Here is a 23,898-nt window from a genome sequence, read left to right as displayed (position 1 = left end):
GAAACTCTCCTGAAGCCCACCGATTGACCTCTCCTCCCCCCCCCCCCCGGATGGCAGCCTGCGGCAAGTGCAGCCGGGCTGATGGCCGAGTGCTGTGATATGCCAAGTGTGGGCACTCAGGGCACTCCAAGCCAGGACTGCTTTGCAAGCGGGGAACCCCTGAGAACTGTCTGTCCGGGGTGGGGGTCGGGTCCCTTTAAGCACAGCCCTCGGCTAGTCTAAGACAGCAGCTCCACGCTCTAAGTCCTAATCTGATGCCCTGCCGGCACTGCTTCCGGCCAGCCTTAACCTCAGTTCAGGGTCCACTCAATGTGGACATGCTAGTTCGAATTAGCAAAATGCCAATTCGAAATAGCTTTTAGGTCTAGATGCACTAATTCAAATTATCTTAGTTTGAATTAACTAATTTGAAGTAAGTTAGTTTGAATTAGTGCTGTAGTGTAGACATACCCTATCTGCTCTAGACCAAGTGAAAAACTGACTGTTGCTCCTCCCTGCCTAATAGCCTGAGCAAACCTAGATTGCTTACTACTCTGTCTTACCAAAAGACCAGAGCCTTATCACCTATTCATGGTTTGTCTTGCCAGAAGGCCAGATCACTAAATACTGCTTACTGCTCAGCCCTACTCCGGGGTTCTGAGCCTCATAGACCATTTGTTGTTTGGCCCCACCTAGGAAGTTAAGAGCCCAGAAAATACCAAAGCTCCATTAAGTTTTGTTGGAAAGCCATGAGATAGTGAGGGGCATTCCCCTCTCCACCCCCAAGACTGACAGGGATGGACAACTATAGTCCCTTACAGACAACAAATTCATCATGAAGAGTTTCTGAATTCTCTAAGCTCCACATAGATTTCTAGGGACTCATGGGGTATGTTTATGCACCACAATAATCCTGGGTCTAAACTTTCTGGACTCAATGGGTATGTATAGACTGCATCCCTCTGTTGGCAGAGGGATGCAGATTAGGCAGGTCGACATTGCAAATGAGGCAGGGATTTAAACATCCCATGCCTAATTTGCATAAAAATGGCTTTGTCGGCAAAAAGCGGCAGTCTGGAGGGAGATCTGTCAAGAAAGAAAGCCTTTTTCAACCGATCCTGTAAACCTCCTTGCAGGAGGCATAAGGGAGACCATTTTTTTTCTGACAAAGTGCTGAGTCGGCAAAATGCAGTGGCCATTTTATGCAAATTAGGCATGGGATATTTAAATCCCTGCCTTATTTGCAATGTCGACCTGACTAATCTGCATCCCTCTGCCAACAGAGTGATGTAGTCTAGACATACCCAATGTTTCCAAGCCCGCTAAACTGCCCTGTAATCCTGGATTTACAATTGAAGGGCCTGAGTCCCACAGCCATGCTTACATATCCATATTGCACTATACAGACCCTGTAACTTGGGTCTATGACTTGATCTGCATCTTCAGTGCAAAATGACAGGGCTTGGACCTGAATCACAGCAGAACATGGGCTCTGACACATCCTGATAGCAGGGTCTTGCTGATCCAAGTCAGATTAATTTGTGTGTCTATGGACATAGTCTTGGGCTAAAAGCTGAACCTGATCCAAGATTTAGTGTGCAGTACAGACATGCCCTTGACAACCAGGACTATACCAATAGAGACATAAGCCTCTCTATCATTCTATGTTGTCTCTCTCAATATCTGGGTAAAGTCAGGATTTTAACTAAGAGCTAAGTACCTAAGGGTATGACTAGGCTACATGGCTCCATCAATGGAGCCATGTAAACTAGTTTACCCGACATAGTCAATGAAGTGGGGATTTAAGTAATCCCCGCTTCATTAAAATAAAAATGGCCACCGTACTGTGCCAACAATCAGCTGATCTGGCAGAGCACGGCAATCTAGACGCAGATCGGTCGACAAGGGAAGCCTTTGTTGACCACACCCTTATGCCTTGTGAAACAAGGTTTACAGGAGTGGTCAACAAAGGCTTTCCTTGTTGACCGATCCACGTCTAGACTGCCATGCTGTGCCGGATAAGCTGATTGTCGGCACAGTGCGGTGGCCATTTTTATTTTAATGAAGCGGGGATTATTTAAATCCCCGCTTCATTGACTATGTCGGGTAAACTAGTTTACATGGCTCCGTCGACGGAGCCATGTAGTCTAGACATACCCTAAGATATTACCACAGCAGTGGTAACTAACTATTTCACTCCAGGTGGTGAATCAATGGGAATACAGGAATTCCCTCTGATAAAAGATTAATGCAAATAAGAGTATGCTATCAAAAACTGCATCTTATTACACCTCAGAGGGATATCCGTGTTTATCTGTAACTAGGAGGGGCCTGAGGCAGGCTGCGGCAGCTGGCACCCTGGGAAGAACACGTGATTGGTATCCCCACCTGCACAGCCATCAATGGGCTGTCAATGGGGTGATGTCATCATCGGACACCCCGTGCGCCCCATGATGTCATCATTGGGCGCCGTTGAAGGCGGCACCCTACGTGATGGCCGAGTCGGCCTATAGCCACCTGCCGCCCCTGTCTGTAACTTTAAAAGCAATGAGCAGTCCTGTGGAACCTTATTTTATTTTATAGACTATTTTATTTATTTATTTTATAGACTAATAAAATGATATAGAATCATGAGCTTTTGTGGGCAAAACCCACTTCACCAGATAAATTGGAGTGCAGTTTATTAGATGTAAACACACACAGCAATAAGCAATAAGTTTAGAATATCCCAGATATTTACCTAACGACTGGAACTATATTGAATAATTAACAACAGCTTTGCACAGGCCATTTGTTCACCCACTGAGGAGAAAAGGTGACAAGAAAAAACATCTCTTGAGATGGCTTCTAAGTACTGCTCCAAAGTGCACTCTATTCACTAATATTTTATAACTAACCACTACAAAACACATAAGACCTATAATCAACATAAAATCATCTACTAAAATCATCCCTTGTCCTAACTTTTGATAAATTACTTATCCACAAATATTCCTAACAGTCTTAGTCTTACTAACACTTCTATATCAACAGTGCCCTCAATTCAGTGTTTTCCAGAGACTTAACTTTAGCCTTTTAATTGTTGCCCTTTCTTTCCCTTACCATTCTGATTAGCAGAATCTGCCAGCTAGTTTTGACCTTGCCTCTAAAAGCTTGTTTTCAGATTAACGCTATTCTATGCATTGCTCTATTTTATTAATTCATGGTGGCTGAATGCACATAATATGGTTGCAATTAGCTCAATCACATTCTGGGGTACAAACATTCCTCAAATCTAGAGCAACAAGGGCTCAATTGGGAGAGAACAGAGATGATGTTGGTTGGATGGAGGAAGCAACCAGACGTGGCAGAAATAATAAGGTCCCTTCAAATAAATGTATGTGTCAACATTTTGTTATTTAGATGTGCATCTAGAGACCTTGTAGGGTTCCATATCTTTAGGAATCAACAATGCATTTTTTTAATTGTTCATAATGGAGAAGCTTTTGATTCATATCTGTACTTCACATGTTGTCATCTATGGCTAGATTGCTACAGTGATGTCTGCTTGAGCAAATAGCATATTCAAAATTGAAGAAAGAGTCCTATATTCCATTTCATTATGAGAGTTATTATAAACAAAAAGGTAATTGGTCATTGAAGAAAGTAATACAAACTAAGTGAGAAACTTAGTTTTTTGGCTTTTTGGTCCTTCCATTTTATCCTAGTATAATGATTTGCAAATTAAGTTTTTCTAGCACATATTGTACCTCAGATCCTAATTGTTTAAACATGATAAATCACAATCTCATGCTTTGTTGGGATTACTACTTCAGTTATTAGTCTCCTACAGTAGCTAGTGGATAGGTATATTGTTTCCAAGACCTATATGGCTATTGAATTGTACAGTCGTGTGGCTAAAGCACTGTGCATCATGGTGAAAACCTATTCCATCATGTCTATGAAAAGGGTTTTGAATCCTGAAAGAATTTTTGACATCTGTGTGTTTAAATGAGCATGTTATTACATGAATGTTTTATTACCCATAAGAGATAGCAAAAATGTATTGCCCAAAGGCTATTTCCAGTTCTTGTGTGGTAATGATAAATTAATCTGCTCTATTTTGTTATTTTAGCTGCACTTGATTAACTGTAACTTACTAAAAGTGAAGTTCTAAAGGATGTATAAAACTCCAAAGGCAATGTGACAACAGTTGAGCAGCATCTCATTTAACCAGCATGGAGTCTGACTGAAAGAGAATAAATATAAGAAATGTGGGCTGCTTTATATTTCTAACATGAGAATCCAAAATACATGTTTTCTGATACAAACCTACACCTCAAAATACTTGAGATTACCAAGTTCAGTTCTGTTCAATCCTATCTATATATAGGAGTGCATCTGTTGGTCTGTGAGTCCATCTGTGTGTGTGTGTGTGTGTGTGTGTGTGTGTGTGTGTGTGTGTGTGTGTCCATTTGTTCAAGAATTCCTCCTAAACAGTAAGAACTAGGGCCACCATATGTAGTATATAGCTTCCTCCTACCCTTATGTAAGGCATGGTCAAGGTTTGGTTGTGCCAGGAAAATGGGAATGTTTTGCAAAACACAGAAAGGGAGGGGGCAGAGAGGAGGGATGTAATACTCACCGTGACCACTGGTGTCGGCGAACACAGGGGACAGCTATACTGCAGAGTAACCATTAGGGGCAGCTGCACTAATAAGACATTGGCCAGCTATGGACAGGACACTGCATGTCACCGACCAACAGAGCGAGTACATGGCCTTCGGGCCCTGAATAGTGCCAGGGAGAGTCCCCCCATCTGGCCCTCGTAACCCCCCCACCAGCCCCAACCCCATGCTCTCAGATCCTCCGCCCCAGACCTCCCAGCCCCCACCCTTTTTTTATATGGACTTATTATTAGAATAAAAAACTAGCAAATTATGAGGTTTGTTTACCCAGGAATGATGCTACATGGCTGACAATTACATGGCCACCAAAAACATTGGTGACACAATAAGATCAGCAATGATGGACAGAGCCAGACCATACAGACATATCATCTTAGAGAGATAGCTTGAAATAATTTTGGGTGGTGCTCAAAGTGTAAGGAATTTATACATCCCGTTTGGATTTGTCTTAATCCTGAAAAGTTCCTTCCTCCCTCTAATTTTATATTAATCTCACCGTATGCATATTTCTCACTGATATTGTCTTTAGAAAGACAATGATGACTAGAAATTATAGTTCAGAAACATACTACTGTGTGATTCTACAATACCAAGCCGTGTGAAGGGACAGCAATCTTGGCTGGTCTTTATGCACTACTGTAATAAACAGCATTAATAAATGTATTATTTTTAACAAGACCTTGTGATATTGATGTGCTGCTAGACCTGTTCAAGATGTGACACGTAATATTATTCATTAAGCATTAGTATTCATATTCGGTGACTATTGTCCCTTTAGAGAGAAGCTAAATGAATTCCAATAGAGGAGGAGATTTACTAGAGGATAAAACAGAAGTCAAAACTTTATACTGACTGGAGCAGTTACAAAAATGTTCACTTGGAAGACTAATTATCAAAAAGATAATTAGAGAAATACATTGACTAATGATAGCTACTGTTCAGCCTTGGAGGCCAACGTAATTAAAATCATCATATGTTTATGGGAAAAAATGACTAAGCTCATATCTTGACATGAAAAATGTCATGGTGATTTGCTCAATATATCCTATAATTACCTAATTTATCTCAAATACCTTGAAAATACTAAATAGTGAAGAGAGTGTTGTAAGAACAAAAGAAAATACTTAATGAAACCACAACCAAGTAGTTTAAAAGAACTTCTTTTTATCCTTTCGGTTATCATTTTATGGAAAATGCTGAAAACAGATTACCATTTGAGAAGATACAATTTGCTATATTGAAAACATGGATGCCTTAAAACTCCCATTGCCTTTACTGGGCTTTGCTACTCTAGGTTCAAACCAGGAACAGCACCACTGATAGCCTAGAAAGAGTGCAGCTTCCAATTTATTCCAACTAACCAAAAGGGTTGATTATTGTGATGCACTGAGGAGAGAGTAAATTAAAACTGCAAATATTGTACATGCTCATTGTATGTTCACTAATATGACATTTTTGCTGTTATAAGTGAAACTTTTAACATCTGTTTAAATTACAGCTAAGAAATGTGTTTAAGCAAGTGCCATTTTCATTTTAATCTTCAATTTTCCTTCCTGTGGGACATGCAAATTTTCCCCTCACAAAGCAAAAATCACTCTAGCACTAGTCAAAACTATTCTCTCTCTCTCTCTCTCTTTTCTTTATGACAGAAATTCAAACTGTGCTGAAGAGAAGTGTTTCTCATTTCACAAAGCTGGCAAATGTCCCAAGTTTATTGGTTTTGTTTTTCGTGCAAAAATTGTTGGGCAGCTCAACTGAGAACATCTGCTAAGTAAACCACTTAAAAATCATCCATAGAAATGTTGGAGAAAACATCTGCACAACGTGCAGCTGATCACCAGGAAAGTGGAGAGGAGGGGGGAGGGGTGAGAAGGAAGGCAAGGCAAAGCAAGGCAAGGCAAGAAAAGGTGTACACAAGTGAAAACTAGATTACAGCTGAGAGAGGCTACCATTGAATGGCTGATATGACATAATCTCTCAATCCTTTCATAAAAAAACCTGGAATGAAATTGCGGTTCCCCTGAAGTTAATGGCAAAACTCCCATTGGTTTCAATTTTACCAAAATGTTACCCTCTTTATGAGAGAACCATGCACTGAGCAAGTTGGCAAGTAGAAAAGAGGGTATATAACCTACTATTAAGGAAAAACTGTAAATGACAGAAAAGTGTATTAAAAACATCTTGGCATCTGCAAACAGAATGAAAATATGATCAGCACATTAGCCAAGGGTGTTCATCCAAGTAGATGAAGCCAAGGGCATGTCTACACTAGGAAATTATTTCAAAATAATAACTTCTGAAATAGCCACTTTTAAATAGTTTGTCCACACTTTAGGGAAACCTCCGAGACAGGCTCTCTTAGTGTATGTCTATACTACAGGACAAAGTCAAATTAAGATATGCAACTTCAGCTATGTTAATTGCGTAGCTGAAGTTGAAGTAGCTAAACTCAACCTTTGGCACTGTCTACACTGAACGATGTTGAAGGAAGAACACTCTTCCTTTGACCTCTCTTACTTCTCATGGAAGAAGGGTTACTGGCATTGATCAAAGTGCCCCTCTCAATTCAAATTAGCTGTCTTCACTAGACCACTAATTTGAACCTGGAAGCTAGACAGCAGCAACTTCAATATTCCTCTGCAGCGTAGAGGTACCCTTAGGATGAATCTATCTACCAGGGCTTAACTCGAAATAAGGTACGCAAATTGAGTTATGCCAATTGCGTAGCTTATTTCGAAATAACTTATTTTGAAATTGGGAGCATCTAACAGCATTTATTTTGAAATAGAGTACTCTTCCTCTGACTTCCCTTGCTCCTCATACAATGAGGGCTATAGGAGTTGGAGTAAGAAGTCCTCCAGTTTAACAGTATTTTGACATTATTTTAAAATAACTGCCTGCTTTGTAGATGCCAACTAAGTTATTTCAAATTAACACTAGTTATTTCAAAATAATGTTGCTGTATAGACGTACCTGAATGTGGATGTGTTACTTCAACTTAGAGCCCAAGGAAGCACAAGGGAGTAATTACTTTGAATGATTCTGGGGAGTGGTTATTTCAAAATAGTATCAGTGGAACTCCACACTACTGCTATTTTGAAATAAGTGTTATTCCTCGTGGAAAGCAGGAGTTATTATTTTGAAATAACCAGCCCCTTATTTGCAAATAATGGGGTTTGGTAATGTGGACACTCTACCTGTTATTTCAAAATAAGGGGAGTTCTTTCGAAATAACTTCCTAGTATAGACTATGGCTAAAAGTATTCACTGAGTTGCTAGGAAGGCAGTAAAGCAGGGGATGCTTAAAAATGAAGCATCATACCTCAAATAGATGAGAGTTTTTGAAGAAGAGAGTATGATTAAACAATTTGCTGTTTTGAAAGGCAGACATAAATCTAAAAGTGTGTATAACAAAACAAATGAGGTAAGAGTGAAGATTAACAAGTTTCAAACAGGTTAGCTCTGTTTAACAAAAATATTGTTAAAAGATCAATACAGCTGATAGGCTTTTCATCAGAAAGTGAATAGAAGCAGAATAAATCATCCATAAGAAATAAAAATGAAGATGTATAAGTGACATCAAATAGACCTCTGAAATGTTTGCTAACTTTTCCCATACTTTTTACACTTTGGGACATCTCATTCCTGAATTTGTTAATACATATTTGAGAGGGGTGAAATCACCTCAAATCTCAGAGAATGATGTGGCAGCTCTTGGTAAGCAAAGTGCTACAGCAGAAGTTGAAGTTATCATAGTGAATTTTAAATACAGTAAAGCTCACAGTCCCTGTGGAAGTTATACGGCACTGAAGCATTAGTCCCAATTTTAAATGAATTTTGTAGTGATATATTGCAGGGGAACAAGATTTCAGATTTACAGAGAGGCAAAAATTGTGCTCATTCATGAAGAAGGATAAGATTTTACCAATTCTGTACCATACAACCCCCCTTCTTTAATTAATCTGGATGCCAAAAATTTTGGCAAATGCTATCAGACAGTGTGTCATCTTGCCCATATGTGATCACCTTAAACAGGCCAAATTCACAGCTGGTAGTGATTTATCTGATAATATCAGAAGAACTCTAAAGTAGATTTATAATGCGATTTCTAGCACTTTGTCCTGTGCAGTTTTTCCAGGTAATGAGAGAAGCTTTCAACTGGCTGGAATGGGAATCCTTCAACCAGATTTAGCAAGGTTTAGTTTTGTAAATCAGTTTTCTGTGGGCATCTTGGCCCTGTATGAAAAGCCTTGAACATCTGTTTTGGTTAATGGTCAACAAATCCTTTTCTAAATTTACCTAGAGACATGGCTGATTCTAATTTCATTGCTGTTTGCTTTGGTAATTAAGTCAAATGTGAGAAACAGATCCTTAATAAAAAGCATCCTACATCTTCTGGATTAGAGCACAAGACAGCTGACTTTTTTTTTTTTTTTTGGCACAATCCAGAAGAGTAATTAAAATGATAGAACATTTATCTTTGGAATTTGGGCAGCTATGAAGCTTCAAAATAAATGATGGCATATCTGAAATTTTTGGAATTAGCATTCCAAAAAGGGTCAAAACACACCTTTGTTAGATACATGAATTTAAAGATTCTCATTTATACTATTTAGGAGTAAAATATTGTGGAGAAACAAACATCTGTTTAAAGCAAATTAGTTTAGTTTCCTGTGTAATACAATAGTAATAGATTTGGAGGAATAGAACAAATATAAAATTTCTTGGCTTGCAGGGTAGCCTTGATAAAGAAGACTGTTCTCCTAAGTCTATTATTTTTGGTAATGCTGATATCACAGTTTGCACTGTGATATCAGCAACATTATGGCAGGATATTATGGCAGAATGTCTGTTAAAATTCATACGGAAACATAAAAAACTAAGAGTGAGTTCTAAAGTTGTCTATATGTCTGCAAAATTATAATTATGCATTACAATTAAAATATTTAATGATTGGGTTGAAAACCATACCATTCAAACATACCACTGGGTAACATTTGATAAGATTGGCGCTCTAATGTATAGTACCTGAAGGGTTAAAGAGAAATGTAGGTCACCAAAAATAAAAATGAAAAAAAATCATCCATTAAGCCAGACAGTTTGGCATCTTTGGACTAATTTTTAATTTCTTGTTACAGAGGTCTTTTCCCCTTAGCTACTGACATTAATAATCAAGAATTTATCTCTAAAAATGTCAAAGTGACTGTGTTTTGGGTAAGAACTGATTTTACTCAATTTGGACAGTTGTTCCTACGTTCTGATTTGAAATCATACCAATAGGCATGCAATAACACAAATAATATGAAGATCTCACATTTTCAGAACAAGTCAAACATTTTATTTTGATACTAGGAGTCAAGACAGCCTGGATCTTTAATTTGAGGTCGTGATCAGGAAAAAATAATGTCAGAGAGAGAGAGAGAGAGAGATTAATTTTGATTAAAAAAGAAATTGGGAAAAGGGATATACATCTTCAATTTCTGTAGCTCTTAAAGATTTTTTTTTTATAAATTACTATATAGATGGCATCTAACTCCAGTTAAGATCCTTAATATTTTTGCTACTAGAGAGGTTGGAAGGGTTTCAGGGAAAGGGTACTATACTTACAGTTGTGGTGATAGTCTAAATCTTCAATACAATCTGGAGAAAAAATTATTAAAAGAGATTAATCTTATATTATGACAAAATGACAGGGAAGCTTCTTTGAGGTCCCCTGACCTGTTTAGTTAATGTTCCAGAAAAGGGTCTTCATTTTAAACAACTACAACATCATTTCTACTGTTAGCAGCAAGATTTTGTACTGCACCTTATTGGAAAAATGTAACTTCCTCTCCTATTTAATTGTGGTATAATAAAATATAGACCATCCTTTTAAAAGAAAAATCTTTCAAGTATATATGCAAGAAATGCCAAAAAGAGGATAGGTATTTTGAAATTTGGTCACCCATTTTAGCACTCAGAAGAGAAAGTTTCCCAGCTATCAAACCTGAATCTTTAACCAGGCTTTTCAAATATTAATCAGCACCAAATAAGTAATGTACAATGTAATATGTTAAGGTTTTATTATAACTAATTTTAACATATTTTAAGAGCTAAGTATGTTTTTTATTTTAAATTTCCCTTAAACTGACTTGTTCTGAGTTTCCAAAAGTGCTAGAATCAAATACTGATAGAAATGTAGCCGTGTTAGTCTGGTATAGCTGAAACAAAAAACAGGACTATGTTAGTGCTACATAGTCCTATTTTTTGTTTCAGAATCAAATACAAAACTCTTCCTTGTCCCATCAAGGGACTACTGTCTTCAGCATTGTTCTCTTTTGACAGTGATATTTTTATCAATGGACACCCAGTTCCATAAGAGGAGAGGAAATTCTTGATTTAGTCCCAAGTGGTACATAGTAGTGGGTCTAAGAAGTAAAGATAGTGGAATTTCTCAGTAACAGAAAAAATGAGTTAATTAGATATAAAGTAGGGGAGAAAATATAGAAACTGGCCACAATAGCATTTAACTTCAAAAATGGAAACACACTAAAAATAAGAAGCTAATTAAACAGAAATCGAAAGAAAGAGTACTCGAAGTAAAGTACCTATATGTTTTCTAAAAACACCTTAATAGAGTCTCAAACTAAATGTAGACTCCAGATTTTTTTAAAAAAATGCAGTCAGACAGAAAGGGGAAAAAAAGAAAGCCATCATGTCTAAACAACAGATTAAAAAGCACTTATCAGGAAAAAGACATTCTTTAAAACCTACAAGTCAAATCCTATTGAGAAAAATAGAAAAGAACATAAATTCTGACAAGTCAAGTGTAAAAATATAATTATCCAGGCTAAAAAAAATTGAATTTGAAAAGCAACTAGGAAAAGACAAAAATCTAATAGCAATTTTTGTAGGTTCATCAGAAATAGGAAAAAAAATCAGTGACACTACTGGAAACTGAAGTGCTAAAATGCTAAAGGCTGTTGCAGATTAGCTCAATTAATTCTTTTCATTAGTCTTCACTTCAGAGGATGTGAGGAAGATTCCTACAACTCAGCAGAATTTGTGTGGAGGTCACAAATTCAAGGAAATGCCCCAAGCTGAGGTGTCATTATGAAACCCACATACCTAGTGGGTGTAGTGTACTGTCTCATGGAGTGGCACTTAAAGTGTTTACAGAGAGTGAGAATGAGTTTGCTGAGAGATAGCTATCTTTTAGCTCAAATGGTAGAGGCTCATACATGAAGCTCCAGGGGTCCCAGGTTTGGTTCCACCTGTCAGTCCTACAATTAGAGGCCTCTTATGATCAGTATCTAGCTAATAAATAGGATACAAAGAGTAGGACACAATCATGTATTGTCACAGTGAGATGTAAAATATGGGATCCTCCAAGAATCTGTACCAGGACCAGTACTGTTCAACATATTCATAAATCATCTGGAAAAAGAATAAATAGTGAGAAGCCAAAGTTTGCAGGTGATACAAAGTTATTCAAGATAGTTAAGTCCAGATGGTGAAGCATTAAAAAGGGATCTCACAAAACTGGGTGAGTAGGCAACAAAATGGCAGATGAAATCAATATGGATAAATGCAAAATAATGTACATAGGAAAACATAATCCCAACTATACATACAGAATAATGGCAACTAAATTAGCTGTTACCAGTGAAAAAAATCATGTGTAGTTCTCTGAAAACATATGTTCAATGTGCAACAGCAGTCAAAAAGAGCAAACAAAATGTTACGACCTATTAGGAATACAATAGCTAATATGGATAAGAAGACAAGAAAACTATTTAAATCAATGAAATGCCCACATTTTGAATACTGTGTGCAATTCTGGTCATCTCATATAAAACAAAAAGATATATCAGAATTTGAAAAAGTACAGAGAAGAGCAACAGAACTGTTGGAATTGTTTCCATATGAGAAAGTATTAACAAGATCAGGACTGGTTATCATAGGGGAAAAAAAACAAGTGAGGTGAGATAAGACAGCGATCTATGAAATCATGAATGGAGAAGAGAAAGTGATTTAAAATGTGTTATTTACTCCTTCGCATAATACAAAACCTAGGGGTTACCTAAATAAATTAATAGTCAGTAGGTTTAAAACAAACACATGGAAGCAGTTTGTCGCAATGCGTAGTTAACCTGTGCAACTCATTGCCAGAATACTTTGTGAAGACCAAAAGTATAACTAGATTAAAAAAAGATTTAGACAAGTTTATGTGGGATAGGTTCATTGATGGCTATTAGCTATGATGAGAAGGGCTACAATCCCATGTTCTGGGTGCTTTCTAGCCTCTGATGCCAGAAACTGGAACTTGGGAACAGGGGATAAATCACTCAATAGTTGCCTTGTTCTTTCCATTCCCTCCGAAGCACCTGGAACCAGCCACTCTCAGAAGTCTGGATATTGGACTACATGGACCATTGGCCTGATCCAATAGGGCTATTCTTATGTTTTTAAAAGTTTTAGGAGGTGACTATTCATTCCCCTTCTGTATATTTAAGTATGTAGTCATAATAAAGTGGTATACCACTAGTGATAGGCAATATTCAAGAGATTCATTTCAGATAAACATAAATCAAATCCATATGAACTTCTTATAACCACTTTGGTCTTAAAAATCAGCCTGGAATTTTCATGGGATTATGGTTTCAAATGCTCTCTGGTTTTGCCTATGCCAAAGATACGACCAAAATGATCTTTTGCTGATATTTAATTACTTATGTTTCTTGCAGCAGCCAGGAATTGTTTAGGTGGCTAGAGAGGGAGGGAGTTTTCAAGAGGTTAATGCAATAGCATTAACCATACATTTCTGAACCTTGAAAGTTTTTTAAATGTAGACCAAAACAGAATTGTGCACTAAAGTCTGTTTTGTATTTTATTAAATACAAACTAGTTGACTTATCCCTTAACTTTCCTAGATACAATTGATCACATCCACAAAAATAGGACATTGGTGCTGTCCTTTTGCTTTACCACATAGGGAATGACAATACACACTCCACAACCTATTGAATTTCCCCAGCCAAAACTTTTTCCTCCCCAAACAAAATGGGATTGTAAATTACATTTTGTAAACTTTGCCAGCCCTTTGCAGGCTTTTTGAAATTCTCTCTAAATTGAATGATCAATCACATCTGGATAGCAGGGTTAACATCCCTTGTATGGTGTGCAAATCTTCTGAAATAGCTCAGTTTTGAAACAAAATTGCTTAAGAAAATAGGATAAAAATAATTTAAAGAGGTTTTTGTACTCCAGACAATACAGATCTTTTCTTATTCATCCATAATGAACAATGTTCCAATAGCAAAATAAAATATTTCAAGGAAATTATTTTGATGGAATGAAAATTAACACAAATTATTTCAGTAAATGTCTTTGGAATGCTAGACACACATTCATCAACACTGTTATCTCTTCTGGATACAGCCCTCATTAAATTTCTCCATACCTTTTGTCACCTCAGGATTGGATTACTCTAGTGCTGCTCTGAGACTACCCATGAAAAATACTTGGAGCTTTTTAGAGAAGGCATTCTTAAGTCATATCTACATTAGGAACCTATTTTGAAATAACTACATTTAACTTAACTCCCTAATTATCTTACCCATTACAAAGATAGCTTTACCAATTATCACCTCTAATATCATTAGCTCACAGACATTTACCTTCCCCTCCCTCATCCCCCCTCTGTTCTGAAATTTGATTTGTCCTTTTTATATGTGTTCACTTTTTTTTTATTGTATCCCTTTGGTATATATGGTTGTGCCTATTTTCTTCCACTATTTGATCTGAGGAAGTGGGTCTGGCCCACGAAAGCTCATCACCTAATAAGCCATCTTGTTAGTCTTTAAAGTGCTACATAGTCCTGTTTTTTGTTTCCTCCAGGCAGTCTGCAGCATTAACCTCTTGAAAACTCCCTCCCTCTCTAGCCACCTAAACAATTCCTGGCTGCTGCAAGAAACATAAGTAATCCTCTTTCGAAAAAGAGCGTCTAGACTGCAAGCAGTACTTTCGAAAAAGCAAGCTGCTTTTTTGAAAGAAAGCACCCAGGCAGTCTGGATGCTCTCTTTCAAAAAAGCCCTGTTTGCATTCAAGAACGCCTTTTTTCGAAAGAGCACTTTCGAAAGAAGGCGTTCTTCCTCGTGAAATGAGGTTTTCCGCCGTCAAAAGAAAAGCTGCGTTCTTTCGATTTAGTTTCGAAAGAACGCAGCTGTAGTCTAGACGCAGGTGACGTTTTTTTCGAACAAAGGCTACTTTTTTGGAAAAAACCCTTGAGTCTGGACACTGGGGAGTAGCTAACAGCACTGGAAGCAAAGCTCCCTATGCTAGGAGCCTATTTACACTGGCACTTTACAACGCTGTGGCTTGCTGGGCTTGAGGGGGGGGGGGAGTGGAGTCACATTCCCGAGCAAGAAAATTCCAAGGCTCCCTAATGAGAGATTAGCATTTTCTAAGACCTATTGTTCTTCCTAATAGCCCTGTCCATCCAGCAATCTACATTGATTGTATTCTGTCTAGTGAACATTCCCCAGGTACAAATACATTTGTAACAAATACATAGACGATATTCTTAACTTCACAGACTGAAATGTAACATGCATACAAATAGGATAATCTTATTTGTTAAATTATAACCCTTCCAATGTTGTCACATGAGCCATCTTGCATAAAATATATATCTTAATTGTGCCATACGTTTATCTTACGCATATCTCTATGAAGAAATGGAGTGTGATGCCACACAGTTCTCACTGATTTTTAGTTGTTCCAAGTTTCTGAGGCAAGTTTCTTTAGGGTGGTTTACTTGAAATTAGGGAGATTTATTTTTAATCTGGATGGGAAGAAGGAGTAAGTGGAATTCACCCCTTGTCACTGATCTACTTTGTAAGACTTAATGTATAGGATGAAATTATATGAATTTTTTTTAGAAATCCAAATAAACATTGCAATATCCATGCATATAATGCATATAATTACTGATCATGTTTCCTCTCCCCCAATCTATTGTACATTTCCGGTTCATAATTGCAAAGAGACAGTGCCCAGTAAATTTCTGGGAGAAAAAAAAATGTAAAAGCCAAGGTAGTTAAAATCACTTGACCTTCAGACTAAGGCTTTACCTTTCAATAAAAGCTATTTTCATCTATAAATACATTATCTGCCATGTTTTCATGCTTTATTCTTTTAAAGACAGTCTCCTACTGTTTTTCACTAGTGAGAGACTTTCCATGCAATCTAAAAAAATTATTTCCCTACACCCAGTACATTTTTAATTGTGGCTTTCTCTTTATTCAAGGTGGCCTCCAGAAAGTTTTACATATGAGTTACCTACATGGTCTTTTAGCCATTGTTGTCATGAACTCTGGAGATGAGAAACACAGTTAACTTCTCCCAAATATAACAATATTTTGCCCTATATTACAATACTACCATTTGGTGAGATACCTAGGTTATGTAAGGACAGGGTTAAACTGTCTTTGGTCTGTTCTTTCTTCTTCTATTCACCAGAAAAAATTAGAATGAGTTGTTTGCATGATTTAAAGTGTGGGTAGGCAAGCATGTTCTGACTCAAGGAAATAGTCTAATAAATAAGCATATCTGTACTATTTAATAAAAAACAGAGCTAGTTTCAGATCACCTTATTCACATTTAATATTACTTTACTTTGCAATTAATTCCATTGAACCAATGGGATTATCTGGAGAGTAAGATACCACTTACAATAAGTAAAGGGGACAGATTTACTTAAAATAAATAGATTCAGCCCATGCTGTGTGTGTGTGTGAGAGAGACAGAAAATGAGTGAGAGAGAGAGAGAGCTGAGAGGGAGAGAGAACAGATAAGATCTTTATTTAAACTGCTCTCAAATATTTATATACAGTACCTACAGTACCTAGCACTCTTCATTGTCACTGATATGAAGCATGCCTTAACATATCACTTTAGCACATAAATAATTTTTCCTGCTATAGTCTTTGTGGAAAAAGAGAATGAAGTGTAGATCTACTTAAGTACTTTTTTAGCTGTTTAATAATAGTATCCTGTATGAACTATATTTATTTATTTAACAATAATTAAATATTTAAGAAGCAGAAGAGTAAATTGGGTTGCATTCTTCATGAAAAAGTTTCCACATCTCTCAATCACATTTTATAATCCATTTTTGTTATGTACACATCTGTGATATGTTGGCATGGTGCTGCTGTGGTGACAGAGAGATTCTTAAGATCAGAGAAAGTATTGTATTTTAAACTTTTTAAATCTCTTAATGGAGAAACAGTGTAACATAGTAGGTAAACAAAGCAGCACAGTTGTTAGTGAAGATGAAAACCCTGAAGCACTTTGAGTCAGCCAGAACTGTTGCATCCAGCAGTATTAACACTGGGCCACCACACAGACTGAACTATGAATTCGAGAGCCATTTAATGTTAAGAATCTCTCCAGTGAATATACAGTGACAAAACAGAAGCCTCATCCCCCAGTGCTCTCTTCCCTCCCATGGGCTCAGTGCTGAGGCTCTGTTTGGATGTAGATCCAGGGCCTAAAAATTAATAAATTAATTCCATGTTTCTTTGTCTTCTTCATGGCTTGTTTGTGTTTTTAACTTCTCTTTAAAACATCGAGGTGGTGGATAACTTGTAAGAAACATTAAATCATACAATAATATTTATGGAAACAAGTCTTATCCAAATATTTATTCATATGAAGAGGTAGTCATTGTTCTTGCATTGTCCCTCCACCATTGGAACCACAGAACATTTAAATGGAGTACTGTATTTTATTAACAACTAGCATAGCAATATTTAAAATCCTCAGGTGAAAAGTAAAAATATTTTGTCTGTGTCAGAAGACTTTTGCAGAAATACAGTTCAGAAGGAGGCCATGAAGCGTAAGCATACAGATAATTGCCCTTTTCATAAGAGCATTAAATTTATTAGCACTATTAGGTACTTTAATGATATTCTAATAAAAATGGATTTAAAACTTACCTTGTCATTTTCCCATGTGTTCCCCCACTTTAACCACAGTTGAATTATTTTCTCAATCAATTGTTTTGTGGAGGTATTGTGAGATGTAAAGCTGGTTGTAATTAAGACAAAGGAAGGAAAATTAGACAAAATAGGGAAACATAAATTAACTTCATGGGTTTGTTGTTTCCTGCTAAAAGTCAAAATGACAACATACGGTATTTACAAAATGCCCACTGACACTGTGCATACAAAGGGACAAAACCTTCCCCAAAAGCACCCAACTTGGGCAATTCCATTATGCTGGAATGAAAGCATTCTTCCCACTCTAGGCCATTATGATTTCCCCAGACCCCTGTGTCTCCAGTAGCATCTCTTGCACCTACATTCATGTCAAAGATATGGCATGACTAGTGAATTACCATACTCACGCATTATCCTCAGTTGGTGATCCATTTTTTAACCTGACCCTGTATATGATACAAGCGGAGTGAAGTCTTCCTACAGAATCAGGTGAAATTGTAAAAAAATTGATACACGAAAACCAAGTCTGCATGATTTATAAAGAATCAGAAATCTTCGAAGTATGGACTGAAAGAAACATCAGGGCACAGAGGAAAAATTGACATGCAGGAACATGAAAAATCTAATCTAATGTATAGTCCTTTGTTTAACACCAGTTTTTAGTCCATGAACTTGAGCTGATTCACAATGAGTTGCATTCTGAAGGTCCAGAAGTGTCTTTTTTCTTGCTTTCTTCTTTATCCTTATGATATACAGTACATTTTCCCATCTCAAGCTCTGTTTCTAAGCTGTAGTTCCTGAGCGTTTGCAAACTCTTTGGACCTCTCCACCTCTGCTCTTTTTTCCTTCACTTTCTTTTATGTAGATTCTACTCATCCTCTGTGAAATTTTCTGTGGCATTGGGCAAATAACTTCCCATCTTCTTTCTGCATCTGTTAAATGGATAACAGTTAACTGACCGCTTGAGTCTTACAGGCTTGGGAACCATTTCAGATTTTGGGGGGAGGGGTAACCTGTTCATGCTGTGATGGGGTGGGGAAAGTGAAAGCATGGGGTGAAGACTAAGGATAGAGGCTTCAGCAATGTTACTGAGCATCCTCAATACAAGCCAAGCACCAAATGGGGGGGAGGGGGGGGAATCAATCCTATCAGCCCTTCCCCGCACATGCACCACCTCTCTCCTGGGATTACCAAGGCTCTGGAGAACACGATTTTCTTTGGCAGGCAACTTAGCTGTTAGCTGACAGGAGCACTATATCTAATCCCTATGTAAAATAAAGAAAATGAAATAGATATTAGACCCACTCAGCTCTAATACTAACATATTCTGACATCTTGTGGCAAGTACTCAAGGGACACTGGTTAGCTTTAAAATTTTTATGTATATTCTTATTTTGTTACTAACCCTGTGGAGAGAGAGAGAGATTCCATCAGGATTCCTGTGCTCTCTCTCAACTCTAAAAGAGGGGGGAAGGTGAGGTCTAGTAGGTTACAGCAAGGGCGCAGATCTATTTAAACTCTATATAAGAACATCAGAATGGTTATATTGGGTCAGACCAAAGGTCCTTCTAGCCCTGTATCCTGTTAAAAGAAGCAGTGACCGAAAAAAAAATCCTAGTGAAGACAATAGAAAGGAGCATAAACATTGCCAAATTAAGTGTAAAACTATAATAAGAAAAGCCATAAAGGAGTTTGGAGAACAGCTAGCCAAAAACTCAAAAAGTAAAAGCAAAGTGTTTTTTAAATACATCAGAAGGAGGAAGCCAACTAAACAACCAATGGGGTCCCTGGACGATCAAAATGCTAAAAGACACTCAGAGATGATAAAGTCATTGTGGAGAAGTTACATGAATTCTTTTCTTCAGTCTTCATGGCTGAGGAAATTGGGGAGATTCCCAAAACCTGAGCCATGCTTTTCAGAGGATAAATCTGAGGAATTGTCCCAGACTGAGGTGTTAGAGGAGGTTTTGGAATAAATTGATAAACTTTAAAAATAACAAGCCTCTGGGGCCATATGACATTCATCCAAGAGTTCTGAAATAACTCAACTGGGAAATTGCAGAACTATTAACTGTGGTTTGTAACATATCCTTTAAATGCGCTTACATACCTAATGACTGGAAGACAGCTAACATGATGTCAATATTCAAAAAGGACACTAGGGATGATCCTGGCAATTACAGACCAGTAACTCTAACATCAGGATTGGGCAAATTAGTTGAAACAATAGTAAAGAATAAAATTGTCAGACACATAAATGAACATAATTTGTTGGGGGAAAGTCAGCATAGTTTCTGAAAAGGGAAATCATGCCTTACTAATCTGCTAGAGTTCTTTGAGAGGGTCAACAAACATGTGGACAACATGGATCCAGTGGATATAGTATACTTAGATTTCCAGAAAGCCTTTGACAGGGTCCCTCACCAAAGGTTCTTATGCAAATTAAGTTGTCATGGGATAAGGGGGAAGGGTATGTCTACACTACAGCGCTAATTCGAACTAACTTAGTTCGAATTAGTTAATTCGAACTAAGATAATTCAAACTAATGCGTCTAGAACTAAAAACTAGTTCGAATTAGCGTTTTGCTAATTCGAACTAGCATGTCCACATTGAGTGGACCCTGAACCGGGGTTAAGGATGGCCGGAAGCAGTGCTGGCAGGGCATCAGAGGAGGACTTAGAGCGTGGAGATGCTGTCTCAGGCTAGCCGAGGGCTGCGCTTAAAGGGACCCGACCCCCACCCCGGACAAACAGTTCTCAGGGGTGCCCCGCTTGAAAACCAGTCCTGGCACATCACACCACACTGGGCACATCACAGCACTCGGCCATCAGACCGGCTGCACTTGCCGCAGGCTGCCATCTGGGGAGAGGGGGCAATCAGGGGGCTGCAGGAGAGGTTTCACCCTAAAAGCCCGCAGAGCCAGCCTAGTCCTTCCCATCGGGGGCTCGTGCCCCATTCGTCCCTCACCTCCTTCCACTTACCCTTCCCTAGCCCCCCTTCCTGATGTACAAAAGATAACGTTTCTTCCAACATTGACTCTGTCTTTATTGAACAAAACTGGGGGAGACTGGGAAAAGGAGGTGGGAGAGGGGAAGAGAAAGGCTGGGAGAGGGGAGGGTACTACAATGATCAGGGGTTGGGAACAGGTCCCAGATGAAGAGAGGCTAAAGAGACTGGGACTGTTCAGCTTAGAAAAGAGGAGGTGGAGCGGGGACAGGATAGAGGTCTCTAAAAGCAGGGGTTGGGTGGAGAGGGTGCATTCAGAAAAGTTCTTCCTGAGTTCCCATAAAGAAGGACTAGAGGACACCAAAGGAAAGGAATGGGTAGCAGGCTTCAAACTAGTAAGAGAAAGTTGTTCTTCAGAAAGCAAATAGTTAACCTGTGGAACTCCTTGCTGCAGGAGGCTGTGAAGGTTACAACTAGAACAGAGTTTAAAGGGAAGTGAGATCAAGTCATGGAGGTTGGGTCCATGGAGTAGTCTTAGCCAGGGGGTAGGAGTGATGTCTCTGCCCAGAGGGATGGCACGAGACAAATGGCTTGGTCACTGTCTTCGGTCCATCCCCTCCAGGGTCCCTAGGGTCGGCCGCTGTTGGCAGACAGGCTACTGGGCTAGATGGACCTTTGGTCTGACCCAGGACGGCCATTGTAAGCTCAGGGCTCAGGGTCGGGGGTCTCAGTGGACCCCCTTGATTTTCATGCACACCTGCTCCTGGGTGGCCAGGCTGGCTGCTCTCCTGCCCTAGCCGGCCACTTTCCTGTGCCTAGTGCGGAGATCGTGGACGAGGTCCACGATGTCTGCACTAGCCCAGGAAGGTGCCCGCCTCTTGCGATCCCGGGCAAGCTCCCGGGAGCCGCCAGCATGGTCCCGGGAAGAGGGGGAGGGCTGGGGGACATCGGGTGGGTGGCTCGATCCGTGCCGGGTGCAGGGTCTGCTGGCTGGGTGCTGGCAGGCTTGCACCTGGCACGGGCACCGTAGCCAGCCCGTGCCCCTTTAAGGGGTCCGGGGCCCGGAGGGGGGCATAGAGTTTCCCTGGTTGTGCGCAGAGTGGCCACCAGGGCAAGCTGGGAAGGGCTAGCCTCCCACTAGTTCGAATTAAGTGGCTACACAGCCCTTAATTTGAACTACTTAATTCGAACTAGGCATTAGTCCTCGTAAAATGAGGTTTACCTAGTTCGAACTAAGCGCTCCGCTAGTTCGAATTAAGTTCGAACTAGCGGAGCCCTAGTGTAGCGCCTATCAAAGTTAGTTAGAACTAACATCTGTTAGTTCGAACTAACTCTGTAGTGTAGACATACCCGAAGATCCTTTCATGGACTGAGAACTGGTTAAAAGACAGGAAACAAAGGGTAGGAATAAATAGTAAGCTTTCTGATAGGAGAGAGGTAAATAGTGAGGTCCCCAAAGGGTCTATCTTGGACCAATTCTATTCAACTTATTTATAAATGATCTAGAGAAAGGGGTAAACAGTCAGATGGCAAAATTTGAAGAGCTTTGAAAAGATCTCACCAAACTAAGTGAATGGGCTACAAAATGGCAAATGAAATTTAATGTTGACAAATGTAAAGTAATGTATGTTAGAGAAGAAATTGGTTACCCAGGAATGGATGGGGTAAATGTAACTGCTTTATTGCCCGCACACGTTTACCTTGGATATTTGATACAATGTCCGAGTGGCAACAAATTGGTACTAGTGAGACCCTTTTATTTATTTTAGTATGCTAATTCACACATCTATAACTACTTTTCCTAAAACCTTATTTTGTAATGTTAACTCCCATAAAATGAATATTAGGAAGCGAATAATGACTACAATTATACCCACCCTAATTACTATCTATATAATTTATAATTAACTCAATACTTTTCTATACTAAATACCTTCTAAATTTACAGGTTACAAAGATTACAAGGAATTTCACCCTGAAGATGTGTTATGCAGAGCTAGTGAGGATAAGCGAGAGACAACAAAATAAAGCAACTCCATACTTATCTGATTTCCTAGGCTACAAGAATGAAGAGAGAGAACATGTTTCTATATCACAAAGGATAATATTGGTTTTGACTTGACTTTTAATCTATCTTCCCAGGCTACAAAAACAAAACAAAAAAAGTATGTTTAAAGGGTAATGCGGTGGCTGCCCCTGAACTACTAATGTAGAACTATTTCAGACCTATTAATTTTTACATATCCCAACAATGCACATTGGAAAAAATAATCCCTACTGCACATACAATATCATAGAATCATAGAATAATAGGATTGGAAGGGACCTCAAGAGGTCATCGAGTCCAGCCCCCAGCCCTCAAGGAAGGACCAAGCTCCATCTACACCATCCCTGACAGATGTCTATCTAACCTGTTCTTAAATATCTCCAGAGAGAGAGATTCCACCACCTCCCTTGGCAATTTATTCCAATATTTGTCCAATATGATGGGGACTCATTTAGCTACAACTACTCAAGAGAGAGATCTTGGAGTAATTGTGGATAGTTCTCTGAAAACATCTACTTGGTGTGCGGTGGCAGTCAAAAAAGCAAATAAAATGTTAGGAATCATGAAAAAAGGGATAGAGAATAGGACAGAGACTATCTTAATGCCGCTATATAAAACCAGGGTATGCCCATATTTTGAATACGGTGTACAGATGTGGTTGCCTTATCTCAAAAAAAGATATATTGGCATTGGAAAAGGTTCAGAAAAAGGCAACATAAATAATTAAGGGTATGGAATGAGTTCCATATGAAGAGAGATTTAAAAGACTTGGACTTTTCATCTTAGAAAAGAGGAGACTAAAGGGGAATATGATAGAGGTCTATAAAATCATGACTGGCATGGAAAAAGTGAATAAGGATAACTTATTTACTTATTCCCACAATATTAGAACTAGGGGTTATCAAATGAAATTAATAGGCAGCAGGTTTAAAACAAACAAAAGGAAGTTTTTCTTCACTCTGAGCACAGTCAGCCTGTGGAACTCCTTGTCAGAGGATGTGGTGAAGGCTAGGACTTTAACAGGGTTCAAAAAGAGCTAGATAGATTCATGGAAGTTACGTCCATCAATGGCTATTAGCCAGGATGGGTGAGAATGGTGTCCCTAGCCTCTGTTTCTTTGGAGGTGAGTAACAGGGAAGGGATCATGTGAGGATTACCTGTTGTGTTCTCTCCCTCTGGGGCATCTGGTATTGGCCACTGTCAGCAGACAGGATACTGGTCTGGATGGACCATTGGTCTGACCCTGTATGGCTGTACTTATGTCTTCCAACA

Source organism: Pelodiscus sinensis, chromosome 1, assembly GCF_052426305.1.
Source record: "Pelodiscus sinensis isolate ZL-2025 chromosome 1, ASM5242630v1, whole genome shotgun sequence".
Classification (NCBI taxonomy): Eukaryota; Metazoa; Chordata; order Testudines; family Trionychidae; genus Pelodiscus; species Pelodiscus sinensis.
Note: the sequence above shows the minus strand (reverse complement) of the source record.